The 18455-nt window shown below is 40.6% G+C and overlaps 1 protein-coding gene and 1 non-coding gene across 3 annotated transcripts in view; one reads left to right on the plus strand and one right to left on the minus strand.

Annotated features, from left to right (window-relative positions):
- The window catches only part of PRKDC (protein kinase, DNA-activated, catalytic subunit), a 282873-nt gene that overhangs the window by 214162 nt on the left and 50256 nt on the right, over window positions 1-18455 (plus strand). The window lies entirely within an intron of this gene.
- Window positions 14610-14685, minus strand: TRNAD-GUC (transfer RNA aspartic acid (anticodon GUC)). The gene has a single exon. It is a non-coding gene; the product is annotated as a tRNA-Asp (tRNA).

Consider the following 18455-nt stretch of genomic DNA (forward strand, 5'->3'; position numbering starts at 1 on the left):
AAAATGTGGCGTTTGAGTCTTATACAGGGGGTTCTCAGGTTACGACACAGTTCTGTTTCTATGACAGTGACGTAACGCGAATTTACGTGTAAGTCAAAATACACCCTAGACCAGTGGTAGTCAACTTAGTCCCTACCGCCCACTAGTGGGCATTCCAGCTTTTATGGTGGGCGGTAGTGGAGCAACCAAAGTATAAATAAAAAGATATATTTAACTATAGTAAGTTGTTTTATAAAGATTTATTCTGCCAAACTTAACGAAAATCCAACAAAGTACTTGGTAAGTAATTATTATTATATGCTTTAACTTGCTCTAACTATGCTTTATAAATTTTATAAAGTAAAGTTACTTCCCTACTTTATAAATCACCATTACTGTGGAACCAGTGGGCCATTAGAAAATTTTACCACTAACAGAGATACAAACGTGAGCAGTAGGTATAAAAAGGTTGACTACCCCTTCCCTAGACTAAGTCACTAACCTATCCTAACACAGCTGTAAAATCATAATCTAGAACATAAAAACACAACTAAGCCACTGAAAAAAGAAAGGGACATAAATATACTGTACGGCACACTGTACTGCGTATTCTTCAGCCGCGTGCAATCAAACTAGTTCGCCCACGTAGTCCATAAGTGCGACTCTAATGGAATAAGGCAAAACACTCACGTCTCAATTTTTTAAAGTTTTTATGGGAGTGAGCGTCGTAAACTTGAGACATCATATGTCAAGACCAGGGGTCCCCAAACTACAGCCCGCGGGCCACATGCGGCCCCCGAGGCCATTTATTCGGCCCCTGCCGCACTTCCGAAAGGGGCACCTCTTTCATTGGTGGTCAGTGAGAGGAGCATAGTTCCCATTGAAATACTAGTCAGTTTGTTGATTGAAATTTACTTGTTCTTTATTTTAAATATTGTATTTGTTCCCGTTTTGTTTGTTTTTTTACTTTAAAATAAGATATGTGCAGTGTGCATAGGGATTTGTTCATAGGTTTTTTTTTTATAGTCCGGCCCTCCAACAGTCTGAGGGACAGTGAACTGGCCCCCTGTGTAAAAAGTTTGGGGACCCCTGGTCAAGACTGTCGTAACCTGAGGACCCCCCTGTAGATATCTCTCATCTTGTCAGTTTTTTCATTGTTCTAACAAAACTTTTAGAACATGTCACCAATATGTCTTTTTGTTACCAGTGGAAATGGAGTTATTTTATGGAATTACTGAAAAAAGCATTTTACAGCATCCACCTTTGGAGAAGATTAGGCTTTCACAGTAAGATTTATTCGGGGTTGAAACAGAAGGCTGCACAATTATAAGATTCAGTGTCTCATCTCCCTCTGTCTCACCCAGGAAAAAGTCCAGTCTTGTCTTCATTAGGCCCAGTATAAAGACCAAAGTCCAAATGTTCTGTGCCATGGTTTAATCCAGAAGTCCTTATCCGTTTAGCATACTCTGTGTTCTTGGCTGTGTCCTAGTTGGCACTATGACCAGACTTGGAATCCACAGGACTGCCAGTAGCTGGCCAGTCTGTGTGGCTTTTTAGGACCACGTGGCTGCTTGGAAACACTCACAAAGTAACTTTTTCCAAGGAGGAAGAGAGTTTTGTTAAGCCTGTGTTTTTATCTGTGGGCTGAGAAGGACTAGCTCTTCTTTAAACCAGCCAGTTAATTTCTTTAGAACTTCCTGAGCTAGTGTTGGTTCCTCCCACTAACCAATTAGATCCTTCTGCTAGGCTAGACTGACAGGCCTGTATGGCCTCCATTTTGGCTTCTACCTCCATACTTTTACCCTGGGAAGCTAGAAAAACTGGTTCTTCTTAACCAGCTCAGGAATTAAGTCTTGAAGGCACAAATACCTAATGGACCTGTAAATGCTATTTTCCTAGTAAGTGGGATGTCACAGCTTCCTACTAAACAGGCTTTCCAAGTTTTATTACATATAATACCTTAAGTCTCTTTGCTCCCTTTTCCCATCAATATTTAGCTACTTTCCTACATTAACTCTTTGTCATCACCTGTCCCCTGTGGGGGAATTGCTGCCCTCGCACTTTGAATTCATCGTGTGCTAGGTGGTTGATTATGAGCAAGCTCTGGCAATGAGAGAAGACTAGTGAGCTAGAGGTCCTTGTGCTTCTGTCCTGAGGCTAAATGTTAAGTGGTGATAAGACAGCAAAGAAAATACTGCTTAGTGATCTTTTATTATTCCATAACTTTCCTGCCTTCTACATCTCAATTCCATTCTATAATTATATATATATCACTTTACCAGCTGTAAAGCCAGTAGCCACAGCAGCCTGGCCCATGCAGGTTCACATTGGATTCGGACAGTCGGTAAAGAAATAATGGAGCCAAAAACTGATGGGCCATCATCTTTAATCCCAGCTTGCACCCGGCGGGCAAGTACAACACATATTGGGCTCCAAAACCCACTCATTCAGTGCTCACAAAGCTACTGACTTATCCGAGTTTCCTAGAATCAAAGGTTTCTAGCTCACCAGACTTATTCACCTCTGTTCCCCAGCTTCTCACTCAACACTCCACCATCTTGGCTGCTTCTCCTGCCCTCCTCTACGTGGCCTTCCTCTGCTCTCCTCTCTGATCTCTCCTCTAATATTAATCTCAGGAATTTAGAGAGAGCAAGCTTCCGTTCTGCCCCCATTTTAAAGTGTAGAAATCAAAACCTTTAATCCAATATACAAAATAGGGAAGTCTCTAATACAAAGTCACGTATCTGAGGCATGATGGATTGTACCACCCCACATCAAAAAGGGTGGGAAAGGCTTAATCCCAAAACCAAGCCCCAGGCTACAAGGATCCTGCCTGCCCACAGCCCACCCCCAACATATTGATATCACCTGGACTACAGCTTCCATGTGGGCAGCACCATCTTTAACACAGTGAGCATAATATATTTTATCTGCCCAACACCAGCTCTGAGATAATTTTCTTTTCCTCAGTTTCTAACAAGGCTGGGTAATCTATAAGGCAGATGTTAATCATATAGTTAAGAGAAGTTGATAAGGCCAGTGGCCGGCACTGTCGTGGCCATGCAGGTTCTCATTGAATTCAGACAGATGGTAAAGAAACAGTTGGAGCCAAAAAATGGTGGGCCATTTCTTTATTAAAGTCTCAGACTGGCTGACTATTGGGCAGATAAAATATATTATGCTCACTTTGTTAAAGATGGCGCTGCCCACATGGAAACCATCGCCCAGGTGATATTAATGTGTGTTGGGGGTGGGCTGTGGGCAAGCAGGATCCTTGTAGCCTGGGGCTTGGTTTTGGGACTAAGCCTTTCCCACCCTTTTTGATGTGAGGTGTGCAATCCAATTATGCTTCAGATAAGTGACTTTGTATTAGAGACTTCCCTATTTTGTATATTGGATTAAAGGTTTTGATTTCTACACTATAAAATGGGGGCAGAAAGGAAGCTTGCGCTCTTGGTTCCTGAGATTAGCATTAGACAGGAGAGAGGAGAGCAGAGAGAGGCCATGTGGAGTAGGCCAGGAGAAGCAGCCAAGATGGTGGAGTGCTGAAGGAGAAGCCAGTTAGTGTAAAGTTTGCGCAGGGAGAAGGAAGGAGATGGAGAACAGAGGTGAATAAGACTGGTGAGCTAGAAACCTTTGATTCTAGGAAACTCGGATAAGTCAGTAGCTTTGTGAGCAATGAATGTGAGTGGGTTTTGGAGCCCAGTGTGTGTTTTTACTTGCCTGCCGGGTGCAAGCAGATTAAAGATGATGGCGCACCAGCTTTTGGCTCCATTGTTTCTTTACTGACTGTCCGAATCCAATGCGAACCTGCATGGGCCAGGCTGCTGTGATGGTAGCCTTGGCTACTGGCTTGACACTGACGAGCAAACACACAAGGAAAACACTTTCCTTTCATTCAGGGCTCCCAAAGCGCTGAGGCATTCTCCAGTTTCACAACCAGGAGAATCTTCTCCAGTTAGTCCTAGAATCAAAGGCCCCACCTGTCTGCTCACAGAACCCCCTCATCTCTGGTTCCTCATCTGCACACCGTCTCCTCTTAGCAAAACTGCCTCCTTCTTTGGCACTCTGCATTCTCTCTGCTCTCTCTGCAAAACTGGCTGGGCCCACAAAGACCCCTCCTCCAGCAAACATTAGCAAAACAATGGCCCCTACCAAGCAGGAATGCAATCCACAATTTACAAACAACTGCCCTGCTCTGAGGACAAGCACACACAGTGCTGCCCAGCGCCATTTTTTAACAATAAAAGTGAGCAAACTCAAAAAATACAAATTTTACAACTCAGTTGCCCAACACCCTGCGTACAGATAGTCCATGTTCGATCCCTGGTCAGGGCACACATGAGAAGCAACCATCTGCTTTTTCCCCTATTTTTCTCCTTTCCTTCTCACAGCCAGTAGTTCAGTTGGTTGGAGTGTCGGCCCAGGTGCTGAGGACAGCTCAGTTGAATCTAGAGCATCAGCCCAAGATGGGGGTTGCTGGGTGGGTCCCAGAATGGGGTATATGTAGGAATTTGTCTCTCTGTCTCCCCTCTTCTCACTTAAAAAAATTAAAAATTAAAAAAGAGAAGAGGCAGTACATCCAGAGAGGTTGTGAATTATCTTGTGCAAATGTACATAGTAAATAGGACTCAAGGACTGTGACCTCACATGTAGTATTTTTGCCATTATATTTTAATTGATTTTTTATACTTTTAATTTTTTATACTCTTCTTTACTTTTTATTTTAAGATAAGTTCTTATCTGTAGAGAAGTTGCAAAAAAAGTAGAACTCTCCTATGTTCCTTTTACCCAGATTCACTGTTTTTTTAACATTTTGAACATGTTATCACATTAGCTTTTTTATTCCCTCTCCACATACACATTTATTTTCGGAACCATTTGAAGGTAAGTTACATGCATATGTGTCCTTACCTCTTTACTTGTCAGTGTACATTTCCTGAGAAAAAGAGTATTCTCTTATGTAACCACAGTACAAGAATAACTTGATGGTTTTCATTTTTAATCTGTAGCCCCAATATCAACTTTGTCATTGTCACATTAATGTTCTTCAATAATATTTTTAAATTTATTTATTTGTGATAAAAGACAGAGAGAGGGCCTGACCAGGCAGGGGTGCAGTGGATAGAGCGTCGGACTGGGATGCAGAGGACTCAGGTTCGAGACCCCAAGGTCGCCAGCTTGAGCGCGGGCTCATCTGGTTTGAGTAAAAGCTCACCAGCTTGAACCCAAGGTCGCTGGCTCCAGCAAGGGGCTACTCGGTCTACTGAAGGCCCGCGGTCAAGGCACATATGAGAAAGCAATCAATGAACAACTAAGGTGTTGCAACGCGCAATGAAAAACTAATGATTGATGCTTCTCATCTCTCTCCGTTCCTGTCTGTCCCTGTCTATCCCTCTCTCTGACTCACTCTCTGTCTCTGTAAAAAATTAAAAAATAAAATAAAATAAAAAAAGACAGAGAGAGGGACAGATAGGGACAGATAGACAAGATGGGAGAGAAATGAGAAACATCCATTCTTTGTTGTGGCACCTTAGTTGTTTGTTGATTGCTTTCTCTTATGTGCCTTGATGGGGTTAGGGGGGCTACAGCAGAGTAAGTGACCCCTTGCTCAAGCCAGCGACCTTGGGCTTCAAGCCAGTGACCATAGGGTCATGTCTATGATCCCATGCTCAAGCCAGCAACCTCGGGCTTTCGAACCTGGATTCACTGCATCCCAGTTCCATGCTCTATCCACTGCACACTGCCTGGTCATGCACATTAATGTTCTTTAAAACATTTTCTCCCCTTCTAAGACAAGATCCAGTCCAGACTTATATACTGCATTTAGTTGATGCATCTTTTAGTTTCCTATAATTTAGAACAGTTCCTCAGCCATCTTTCATGACACTGACACTTTTGAGGAAAGTTCCTCATTTGGGTTTGTCTGTGTATCCTCACAATATTTAGATACTATATCCCTAGCTAGAATACTACTGAAGTGAAGTTTTCTTCTCACGCTGTCACATATGGAAGCACAGGGTCTTCATCTGCCTTTTATTGGTGATAGTAATTCCAATTGCCTAGTAAAAATATTGTTTGGTTTTCCAGTGTAAATGCATGCTATTGTTTTCCTCTGCTACTAATAAGCAATGTGAGAGACTTTAAGACTTACATATATATATCCTGGTTATGCTTACCCCTCTACATTTCATATCTGTGTATTATTCTTAGCTCAAACCAATCTTGACAATAATGGTTGCAAGGTAATGATTTTCCCACCACGTATTCTGTGTTTATCATTCTATATCTTTATGTAATACGAGCCCTCCCTTTTCACTTTACTTATATTTTAATTATCACTATAGATTCATGGATTCCAATTTTATTTAGTGAAATATAATCCATTATTATCCTTATTTATTTTATATTCAATTTGTCTCAGATTTGACTAGCAGAAACCCATTCAAACTGAAATTCCAGGCTCATCTTGCAAATTTTTTTGTTTGTTTTTTTGTTTTGTTTTGTTTTTGTTTGTTTGTTTTTTAACAGACAGAGAGAGAGTCAGAGAGAGGGATAGACAGGGACAGACGGACAGGAACGGAGAGATGAGAAGCATCAATCATTAGTTTTTCTTCGCGCGTTGTGACACCTTAGTTGTTCAGTGACTGCTTTCTCATATGTGCCTTGACCGCGGGCCTTCAGCAGACTGAGTAACCCCTTGCTCGAGCCAGCGACCTTGGGCTTAAGCTGGTGAGCTTTTGCTCAAACCAGATGAGCCCGTGCTCAAGATGGCGACCTCGGGGTCTCAAACCTGAGTCCTTCTGCATCCCAGTCCAACGCTCTATCCACTGCGCCACTACTTGGTCAGGCTCATCTTGCAAATTTATTTATTTTTCTTTCTAGAAGTTTCTGTTATAGTTTTAATTTTTACATTTAGATCTATGAAGGTAACTTTTGTAAATGGTATAAAGTAGGGGTAAATGTTCACTTTTTTCATGTGGCTATCGAGTTGTCTAATCCCATTTATTTAGAAGTCCTACTTTTCATTATTGTGTTGCTTTGGCACCTGTTTTAAAAATCAAGGACCGCTTGACCAGGCAGTGGCGCAGTGGATAGAGCATCGGACTGGGATGCGGAAGACCCAAGTTTGAGACCCTGAGGTCACCAGCTTGAGTATGGGCTCATCGGGCTTGAGCAAAAAAAAAGCTCACTAGCTTGGACCCAAGATTGCTGGATCGAGCAAGGGGTTACTCGGTCTGCTGAAGGCCCGCTGTCAAGGCACATATGATGAAAGCAATCAGAACAACTAAGGTGTCGCAACGAAAAACTGATCTTCTTCTCATCTCTCTCCATTCCTGCCTGTGTGTCCCTATCTATCCCTCTCTCTGACTCTCTCTCTCTGTGTCCCTGTAAAATAAATAAATAAAAATTAAAAAAAAAATCAAGGACTATATATGTGTGGGTCTATTTTTAAATGATTGGTTCTATTTCTTGTTATTTATACATATTTTTAAATTTTGGTTATTTATATTTAAAATCTACTTGTCAGTTTCTACGAAAAACACCTGAGAGTTTGATTGGAATATTATTAACTGTAGATAAACTTAAGGAATTGCCATTTTACCAATAAAGAGTTTTCTAATTGATGAATGTCCTCTTTAATTTCAGTGATTTCTATTTTTTCTATATGGATATCTGGAATGTTTTTTGTTTTTTTTTTAAGATTTGTTCCTAAGAATTTTATCTTTTTTGACACTGTGGTAAATAGAGGTTTCTTTGAAAATTGGATTTTCCAGGTATTTGCTGCTTAGATAGTGGTTTTCTGAAATTTTTGTTTAGTTTTATAATGAATGGGTATTGAGTTTTATTAAAAACTTTTTCTGAATCTATTTAGTTTATCATGTTGTTTTTCTCCCTTTATTGAGAATGTATGTGTATTAGGTCCATCTGGTCTGTCTATAGCAGGGGTCCCCAAACTATGGCCCATGGCCTGAGGCCATTTATCCAGCCCCCGCCTCACTTCCGGAAGGGGCACCTCTTTCATTGGTGGTCAGTGAGAGGAGCACATTGACCATCTCACTAGCTAAAAGCAGGCCCATAGTTCTCATTGAAATACTGGTTGGTTTGTTGATTTAAATTTACTTGTTCTTTATTTTCAATATTGTATTTGTTCCCATTTTGTTTTTTTACTTTAAAATAAGATATGTGCAGTGTGCATAGGGATTTGTTCATAGTTTTTTTTATAGTCCAGTCCTCTAATGGTCTGAGGGACAGTGAACTGGCCCCCTGTGTAAAAAGTTTGGGGACCCTGGTCTATAGTGTCTTTTAAATCTGCTATTTCCTAATTGATTCTATGGATGATCTATGCATTATTGAGAGTGGGATAGTAAAGTCCTCAACTATTATTGTATTGCTGGGTGTTTTTATATGTATATTTATATATACTTCTATTAGTATTTACTTTCTATGTTTAGACACTGATGCTGGGATACATAAAATTTGTAACTAGTATATCTTCCTGATTGACCCCTTTATTAGCTTAAAGTCTATTTTGTCTGATACAATGTAGCTATCCCTGCTTCTTTTATTTTGGTTGCTATTTTGGTTGCTTGAAATATCCTTTTCCATCCTTTCACTCTGAGAAGATGTGTTTCTTTAAAGCTGAAGCAAGTAAGGCAGCATGTCATTAGATCTTTTTTTTTTATCTATTCATCCATTCTGTGTCATCTGATTTCAGAATTTAATCTATTTACATTTAAAGTCATTATTAATAGAAAAGGGCTTACTTTTGATGTATTGTTAATCTATGACTGTTTTGTAGATCCATTATTCCTTTCTTATCTTGCTGTTTTCTTTTGTGATTTGATGACTTTTTGTACAGTACATTTTTATTTCTTTATCATGATCATTTGTGTAACTACTTCAGGTTTTTCCTATGTGATTACCATGAAGCTTACATATAATATCTTTCAAAATTTATGCTTTTACTTCCTGACATCCCCCACATTTTAGATTATTGATGTTACAATTTACATATTTTTATATTTGTGTATTCAATAACAGATTACTGTAATTGTGGTTATTTTAATACATTCTTTTTAACTTTTAAACTAAAGTTGTAAGTAAATTATGTACCACTATTTTCATATTAATCTGATGTTGACTACATACTTACTATTACTGATGAAATTTTTTTTTTTTTTTGTATTTTTCTGAAGTTGGAAACGGGCCAACAGTCAGACAGACTCCCGCATGCGCCTGACCGGGAGCCACCTGGCATGCCCACCAGGAGCGATGCTCTGCCCATCTGGAGCATGGCTCTGTTGCAACCAGAGCCATTCTAGCACCTGAGGCGGAGGCCATAGAGCCATCCTCAGCACCTGGGCCAACTTTGCTCCAATGGAGCCTTGGCTGCGGGAGGGGAAGAGAGAGACAGAGAGGAAGGAGAAGGGGGGTGGTGATGCAGATGGGCGCTTCTCCTGTGTGCTCTGGCTGGGAATCGAACCCGAAACTCCTGCACTCCAGGCCAACGCTCTACCACTGAACCAACCAGCCAGGGCCTACTGATGAAATTTTTTTTTTTTTTTTTTTTTTTTTTCATTTTTCTGAAGCTGGAAACAGGGAGAGACAGTCAGACAGACTCCCGCATGCGCCCGACCGGGATCCACCCGGCACGCCCACCAGGGGCGACGCTCTGCCCACCAGGGGGCGATGCTTTGCCCATCCTGGGCGTCGCCATGTTGCGACCAGAGCCACTCTAGCGCCTGAGGCAGAGGCCACAGAGCCATGCCCAGCGCCCGGGCCATCTTTGCTCCAGTGGAGCCTTGGCTGCAGGAGGGGAAGAGAGAGACAGAGAGGAAAGCGCGGCGGAGGGGTGGAGAAGCAAATGGGCGCTTCTCCTGTGTGCCCTGGCCGGGAATCGAACCCGGGTCCTCCGCACGCTAGGCCGACGCTCTACCGCTGAGCCAACCGGCCAGGGCCTACTGATGAAATTTATACTAAGTTTATATGTTTTTACAATGGTAATTAGCATTCTTTTCTGCTTGAAGAACTTTCCTTAGCATTTTTTGTCAGGCAGGTCTAATGATGAACCTCCCTCAGCTTTTGTTGGTTCAGGAAGTTTTTTTATTTCTCCTTCATTTTGAAAGATAGCTTTGCCAGGTAATATTCTTGGTTGACAGTTTTTTCTTTGAATATTTTGAATATATTATCACACTCTCTTGGTCTGAAAAGTTTCTTTTGAGAACTCTATCTGTAGTCCAATAGGGTTTTTCTTGTATCTGATGTGTTGCTTTTCTCTTGCTGCTTGAAAAGACTTTGTCATTGACTTTTGACAATTTAATTATGATATGTGATTGTGATCCTATTAAGGGTCAACCTATCTGGGGTCTTTTAGACCTCATGGATCTGGCACTCCATTTCTCTCTCAGGTTATTTATTTATTTGTTGTTAGAGAGAGAGGGACATCACTTGTTGTTCCACTTACTCATGCCATCATTGGTTGATTTTTGTATGTGCTCTGACTGAGGATCAGACCCCCAACGTCAGCATGTCAGGACGATGCTCTAACCAACTGAGTTACCGGGCCAGAGCTCATTATTGCTTTAAATATACTTTATGTTCTTTTCTCTTTTCAATTCTCCTCTGGAATTCCTGTAATGGGTATACAGACAGACCTCATTTTATTAAGCTTTGCTTTATTGCACTTCACAGATATTGCATTTTTTACAAACTAAAGGCAAGACCTTCTACCAGCAAAAAGCTTATGACTTCCTTTATTGCAATACTCTGTTGCAGTGGTCTGGAACCAAACCCATAGTATTTCCAAGGTATGTTTGTATTGTTTCTTTTATGCTGTCCCTTAAATCCATAAGCATTTTCCAATCTTTCATTCATTTTGGTTTTAGCCCCTCTAGTAGGATAATTTCACTTGATTCTTTCTTCTAAATGCTTGAGTCTGTGTTTGAAAGTCTTTATTATAGTCTTCATAATTCTGTCATAGTATTCTTCAACTCGAGGATTTCTATTTTGGGGGGGGTTGTTTGTTTTTTTGATGGTCCTTTTTTTTTTTGCTGAACTTCTGATCTTGTTCATGCATTGTTTTTCTGATTTTAATTATCTGTGTGTTCTTATAGTTCACTAAACTTTAAGGTAATGATTTTGAATTATTTGTCCAGTGGTTCATAGATTTTCATTTCTTTAGGGTCAGTTACTGGAGTTTTATTAACTCTGGTGGTGGTGTGTATCTGATTTTACATAATCTTTGATTCTTATGCTTTTTTGTTTGTTTGTTTTTTGTATTTTTCTGAAGTGAGAAGCGGGGAGGCAGACAAACAGATTCCTGCATGTGTTCAACCGGGATCCACCCAGCATGCCCACTAGGGAGTGTTTCTCCATTGCACCAGAGCCATTCTAGCACCTGAGACAGAGGCCATGGAGCCATCCTCAGTACCTGGGTCAGCTTTGCTCCATTGGATCCTTGGCTGCAGGATGGGAAGAGAGAGACAGAGAGGAAGAAGAGGGGAAGGGTGGAGAAGCAGATGGGCGCTTTTCCTATGTGCCCTGACCAGGAATCTAACCCAGGATTCCATACACCGGGCCAATGCTCTACCACTGAGTCAGCTGGCCAGGGCTTATGTTGGTATTTTTAAATCTACAAATTTACTTTGGCAGAGAGAGTCCTTCATCAATCATGTCAGTTTGGGGTTCTAGATGTGTCAGCTGGTAGTGTCCTTGGGCAGGTGGGGTTTACTATCATGGTCTGTTTGGGGGCATGGCCACTGGCAAATCTCTGAGATCAGAGGAGGGGCTGACCTGGCTGAGAACAGTTGGATAGGAGTACTGATTTGATTCCATGCCCCTGCACAGCTGTAGGGCCCATGGGCCTCACAGTTGCCTGTATTCTCTGGCCAGGCTTCCTAGATGGTCAGAAATGGTTACTATACTTAGCAGCAGGCAGGGCTGTGAATTACCTTGCAGTAGAACTGGTCCCAAGACCTGCACATCCTGTTGTTTGGGTACCCAAATCAGGTAGGAATGTGCACTGAGTTCCATGGCTAGTAAGGCCACTAGTTTTACTCTGTGGAGAAGAAAAGGCAGTCTGTGCTCTTTGCCCAAGTACCACTGAACAAAGTGGGCTGTAGGTCAGGCTATGTAACTCCCCATATGCTCTTGGTAAGTTCCCCTGGTCAGATGAGCTGAAGGCTCTATTTATCAGTAGGAAGCCATACAAAATACTTTCCCTGCCCATGCAAGGCTACCATATAGGCCTCAAGGTTGGGAAGATTCTTATTTACAAATCAAGTTTAGCCGCACTGTGCACCAAGTTCCTTGACCTGATGAACCACTGTCCTGGCTTAGATGGGCAGAGCCTCCATCTGGGCTCTGTTCAAGTACTGCTGTAATGAGGGTTGCAGGATGAACTATAGATTCTGGGGACTTCTGGTTAGGTTTTCTTGTCAGGCCAGTCTGGAGGCGGTATTCAACAGTGGCTGCGGTTCTAAATTATCTCCCTGCCAGTGGTGCTGCAGAACAAGCCCCAGAATTGGCAGTGCGCTTTATTTAAGGATGAGATCAGGAAGAACTGTACACCCAGCTCTCTTGTCAGATGGAGTCACTCTATTGGCTCAGCTGACACAGGGCTGCAAGCTGAGCTCTCTTTGCTCAAGAGCTGTTGTAATTGTGGTTATAGGATTGTCTACCCAGATTCCCAGTAGCTCTGGTTAAATATCCTGCTTGGCAGGATTGGAAGTTGTATTCAGCAATGGATATGACTACAGATTAGCTTCCCTGCCTGGGTCAGGCCAAAGAACAGACCCCAAGGCTAGCAAGGCTCTTATTTTGGAAACAAATCAGGCTGAGCTATGCTCCCGAGTTCCCTGGCTAGACGGGACCACTGGTGTGACTCTGCAGATGGCCTCTCTGCTTGAGTGCTGCTGAGCTAAGCAGCTTTTAAGGTATTCTGGTCAGGCTTCCTGGTCGGTTAGTCAGGGCTGGGAGCTACATTCAGCAATAAGCAGAGTTGTATAACTTAGCTTTCCTGCCTGAACAGTGGCAAAATGTACTCCAAGGCCAACAAGGCTCATTGCTTGGGATCCCATATCAGGAAGACCTATGCGCTGCCAACTTCTTTTGTCAGAAAGGGCCACTGTCTTGGCTCTGCAAATGAGTAGCACCACTGGGTAGGATATCTACTTGAGCACTGCTATTGAGTAGGAACTCAGTCTGCCAAGATCTGTAAGCCCCACCCCCTCCTCTGTCACTGTCTGCAGTTATCAAGCCCCACAGATTGACCCCTGTAAAATGAGATCCAAGTAGGCCTACCAAATAGTGACCCACGCCACTGAGGTAGCCGGCTGTTCACCTTGGTTCTCTTCTTTTCACTTGAGAAACTGCAGGGTCCAGGGTAGAGGTTGGGGGGAGGACTCTCATAGCAGTGCTGTGCCAGCCTGCGGGATAGGCCATGTGATCATAGTGTAGCTGCTGCTCTTCTTGCTTTTTGAATGCAATCCATCTCAGTCTCTGAATATGGAGGTTATTGCGGGAGTGTAAGGCTTATCCCCATGTCCTACAATTTTCCCAGTGGTGTCGTGTTCATGAGTAGTTGTTGGTTTTCTTATGAGGGGGACTGAATTCAAGAAAAACCTGTGTCTCCATCTTGATGACTAAGTCTTCCTTTATTGTGTTTATGGTATATTGCATTGATTTGAATATGAAACACATGTTGCATTCTTGGGGTAAACTGTGTGGTTATAGTGATCCCTTTTATATATTTTTGGATTTGCTAATATTTTAAGAATTTTAATGTATTCAATTAGCATATTTGTCTGTATTGTTTTTTTTTACTTGTCAGGGTTGGTATTAGGGCGATGCTGTCCTCATTAAATGAGTTGCCATGTTTCCTTCCCCCTTTTAGAAAAAAAGTTTATGTAAGATACTTTTTATTTCTTGCTTATTTTCTTACTTGAATATTGAAATACATATTTGAAGGAATTTATGAGTGAAACTACACTGCTCACAAAAATTAGGGGATATTTTATCACTTTATATTCATTTTTAAAATATCCCCTAATTTTTGTGAGCAGTATATATGGGCCTGGGGTTTTCCTTTGGGGAAGATTTTTGATAATGCTGTAATATCAATAGCTATAGAGCTATTTAAATTTTCTATTTTTTGTTTGTCAGTTTTGTTAAACTGTATTTTTCAATACATTTTTTTTTTCATTTCATCTGAGTTGTCACATTGTTGGCATAAAGTTGCTCATATTATTATTTGTAGTGTCTGTGGTGGACCCCTTTGGCATTCCTAATATTGGTGATTTCTGTTCTCTTTTTTGGGTTTGTTTGGTTTTTGTTTTTTTTTGTATTTTTCTGAAGTTGGAAACGGGGAGGCAGTCAGACAGACTCTCCCGCATGTGCCCAACCGGGATCCACCCGGCATGCCCACCAAGAGGTGACGCTCTGCCCATCTGGGGCATCACTCTGCTGCGACCAGAGCCATTCTAGCTCCTGAGGCAGAGGCTATGGAGCCATCCTCAGCACCCGGGCCAACTTTGCTCCAATGGAGCCTTGGCTGCAGGAGGGGAAGAGAGAGACAGAGAGGAAGGAGAGGGGGAGGGGAGGAGAAGCAGATGGGCGCCTCTCCTGTGTGCCCTGGCCAGGAATTGAACCCGGGACTCCTGCACGACAGGCCGATGCTCTACCACTGAGCCAATCGGCCAGGGCTCTTATTTTTTTCTTAATCATTCTAGCTATAGAGGTTTGTCAGTTGATCTGAAAGGACAGCTTTTGCTAATTTTCTTTATTTGTCTATGTTTTCTATTTCAATCATTTGTTTTTATTTTCAGTATTTTCTTCTTTCTGCTTTCTTTAAACTTTGATTGCTCTTTTTACTTTCTTAGAGTGGAAACTTTATTAATTTTATACTTTTCCCCCTAATATAAATATTTAAAGTTATGCATGTCTCACTAAGCAACACATTAGCTACATATTTCAAAGTTTGGTATGCTGTGGTTACATTATCATTTAGTTCAAAATACATTCTAATTGTCTATGTGATTTCTCTTTGAAATAGAACTGTTTTAATTTTCAAATAAGTGCATTATCTGTCTTTATTGTTACTGATTTCTACATTAATTTTATTATGGCCACAAACAACAACCTATATGATTTCAATCTTTTTAAATTTACTGAGACTTGTTTTATGGCTTAATGTATGGTCTGTTTTAGTAAATATATTATACACTTGAAAATCATGTATATTCTGCAGTTCTTAGAAGTAATGTCTGTAAATTTCAATTAGATCAGAGTGGTTGATGGTATTTTTCAGATCCTTATGTTTTCACAGTTTTTTTTTATATTTCCATCAGCTGTTGAGATAGGGATTTCACAATTTGCTATGATTATGGAATTGTCTTTTTTCTCCAATTTTATTTTTTCTTACTGTATTTTGAACTCTATTATTAAGCACATACACATTCATAATTACTGTCCTCCTGATGAAATGTCCTTTTATCATTTTTTAGAATTAATGATATATTTATATACAGGCATACCTCAGAGATATTCCATTCAATTCCAGACCACTGAAGTAAAATGAGGTATGCCCGTATGTGTATGATGTATGTATGTATGTGTGTGTGTATAATATATATATATACATATACATATATATATAAACTTTATATATTTATATATAGTAACATAGTAGAAACACTAATAGGTAATATTTTTTGCTTTAAATTTTTTACATATTTGAAAGAACTTGTGAGGAAAAATTCTTTTTAGACTTAGCATTTTTAGTCTCATGTACCTGAAGAACCAAGTTTTCCTGTGATATTATTTCCCTTAGCTGAAATTTTCCTTTGGCTACTCTTCTAGTGCAGGTCTGCCTATGATGAATTCTCTTATTTTTCCTTCATCTGAAGATATCTTTATTTCGCTGTCCTTCTTGAAGAATAGTTTCTCTGGATATAGAATTCTGAGTGGATTCTCCATTCTCCTCAGCAATATATTTGGCTTTCATATTTCTGAAGAGACAGTCATAGTTACTCAAATTGTTCTTCCCCAGTGTGATATGTATTATATTTTTCTGTTGTTTTTAAGGTGATTTTTTTATGGTTATCAGGGATTTGACTATGTGTCTAGGTGTGGTTTTCTTTGAATTTATCCTGTTAGAGATTTTCTGAGGTTTTGGAACCTGTACATTTATGTCACCAAATTTGGAGAATTTCTGTTATTATCTCTTTAAGTAATTTTTGCCCCAGTTTTTCTTTCTGTCATTGCGGAATGCCAATTACATGTAATTTAGACTTTTTGACATTGTCCTCAGATTCCTTAAGCTCTGTTCATTTTTATTAGTGGTTTTTTTCTTTATTCTTCAGGTTAGTTCATTTCTATTGATTTATCTTCAAGTTCATTGTTATTTTTCTCTTTTGTCTTCATTTCTCTTTAAATTTGTCTAGTGAAAGTTTTAGTTCAGATATTGTGTTTTGCAGTTGCAAAATTTCCATTTTTTTCTTTTTGTACTCTTTATTGAGATAAATACCTTTTTATGTCATGTGTATTTGTCTTTACCTCTTATAGCATAGTTTAAATAACTGCTTTAAGGTCCTTATCATTCAAACATATGGGGCATATTATAGAGTTGGATGCATTAACTGTCTTCCTTTGAGAATGGATACAACTTCCTGGTTCTTTGTGTATCAATTAATTATGGGTTGTATCTTAGGAATTATGAATATTATCGTGTGTAGACTCAGTTCTTTCATAAGTCTCAGAAGAATGCATAAGGTATGATCCCACTTAGATTTGGATAGTAGACTCTGTCTTGCCTTCTGTTGGTTCAAGTTTGAGTTCAGTTTCCTTCACTGTGTTGAGTCAATCCTGCACATGCTTACTGCCAGAGATAGGTGAGACCTTTGTGACCTCACGTACAGAATTAAGGGATCCCTACTCTGGCTCTCTCCCCTCCAGGATTTCCATTACAGTCTTTGGTTTGCCTAGGCTCCTTTTCAGGTTTCTCCAGACACAGTACAGGAGGGTTTCTATCAGAACCTTAGTCACTCAGACTGCCACACCACTCCACACAGTTGTTACCCTCATGGCAACTCTGGGGAAACAGAAAAACCAGGAATCTCATCGCAGTGGCAGTACCCTCTCCCATTTTTTATTTCCCTGCATAGTCTTCTGTCTTTTATATACTCATAGAGCTCTTAGGTGATTTTATTTTCCATTTCATCAAGAGTTTCTAGTTGTTATCAGCAAAAGGATGGACTATAAGGGCTCACATTGACATACCAGAATCAAAATTCTTATTTTTAGAAACATGGTTCTTTTCCTGCCTCCATTCTCCACAATCTGATACCTTTGTTTAATTTTTTTCTCTACCTTTGTTTAATTGTTCCTTCTAGCTGAAATTTACTTATTTCCTCTATAACCTGAAATTGAATACATGTTTCAAAGCTCAAGAAAAAGTCCACTTCGTTTTGTAAAAAGTTATCCATATCTCCTTCTTGTCTCCTCCCTCCTTTCTTTGAGCCCAAGGCATTTTATTCATACTAGTAATATAACATTTATGTCTCATTCATCAGTTATTTCTTCAAGTATTTATTAAGTACTTATTTTATACCACTTTTACTTGCTTATTCTTATAATTAAAAACTTAAAGCTTGCCCTGGCCAGTTGGCTCAGTGGTAGAGCTTCGGCCTGGCGTGCAGAAATCCCGGGTTCGATTCCTGGCCAGGGCACACAGGAGAGGCACCCATCTGCTTCTCCACCCCTCCCCCTCCCCTTCCTCTCTGTCTCTCTCTTCCCTTCCCGCAGCGAGGCTCCATTGAAGCAAAGATGGCCCGGGCGCTGGGGATGGCTTCTTGGCCTCTGCCCCAGGCGCTAGAGTGGCTCTGGTCACGACAGAGCGACGCCCCGGAGGGGCAGAGCATCGCCCCCTGGTGGGCAGAGCGTCGCCCCCTGGCGGGTGTGCCGGGTGGATCCCGGTCGGGCGCATGCGGGAGTCTGTCTGACTGTCTCTCCCCGTTTCCAGCTTCAGAAAAATACAAAAAAAAAAACAACAACAAAAAAAAACTTAAAGGTTAAAAAACAGTAGCACCTCTATGGGAAGGAGGGGGCCCTTGTTTATTGGGTAAGAGACAAGGAACATGGTAGATTATAAGAGAGGCTGTATCTTTGGAATAACCAACAAAACAAGAGAAAGAGATACATGAGACATGCTAGTTTTCTGGCTGCAGTTTTTCTATGAATATTGAAATTAGTTCCTGGATGAACATAAACTTAGATGATTTTTGATCGGGGTGAATTTTGTATGTTAAAGTCCTTTGCCAGTGTTACTGACAATGGAAATAAAATCAGTAAAACAAAATTGTATATGTAAATTATGATAAAAATAAAAATTTTATAGCGATACAGTGTTATATTTTAATATTTTCAGTGACTATAACCTGTTTGCTGCTTTACATTTTTCACCTTTGAGAGTAGGA

Source organism: Saccopteryx leptura, chromosome 3 (assembly GCF_036850995.1).
Source record: "Saccopteryx leptura isolate mSacLep1 chromosome 3, mSacLep1_pri_phased_curated, whole genome shotgun sequence".
In the NCBI taxonomy this organism is placed as follows: Eukaryota; Metazoa; Chordata; class Mammalia; order Chiroptera; family Emballonuridae; genus Saccopteryx; species Saccopteryx leptura.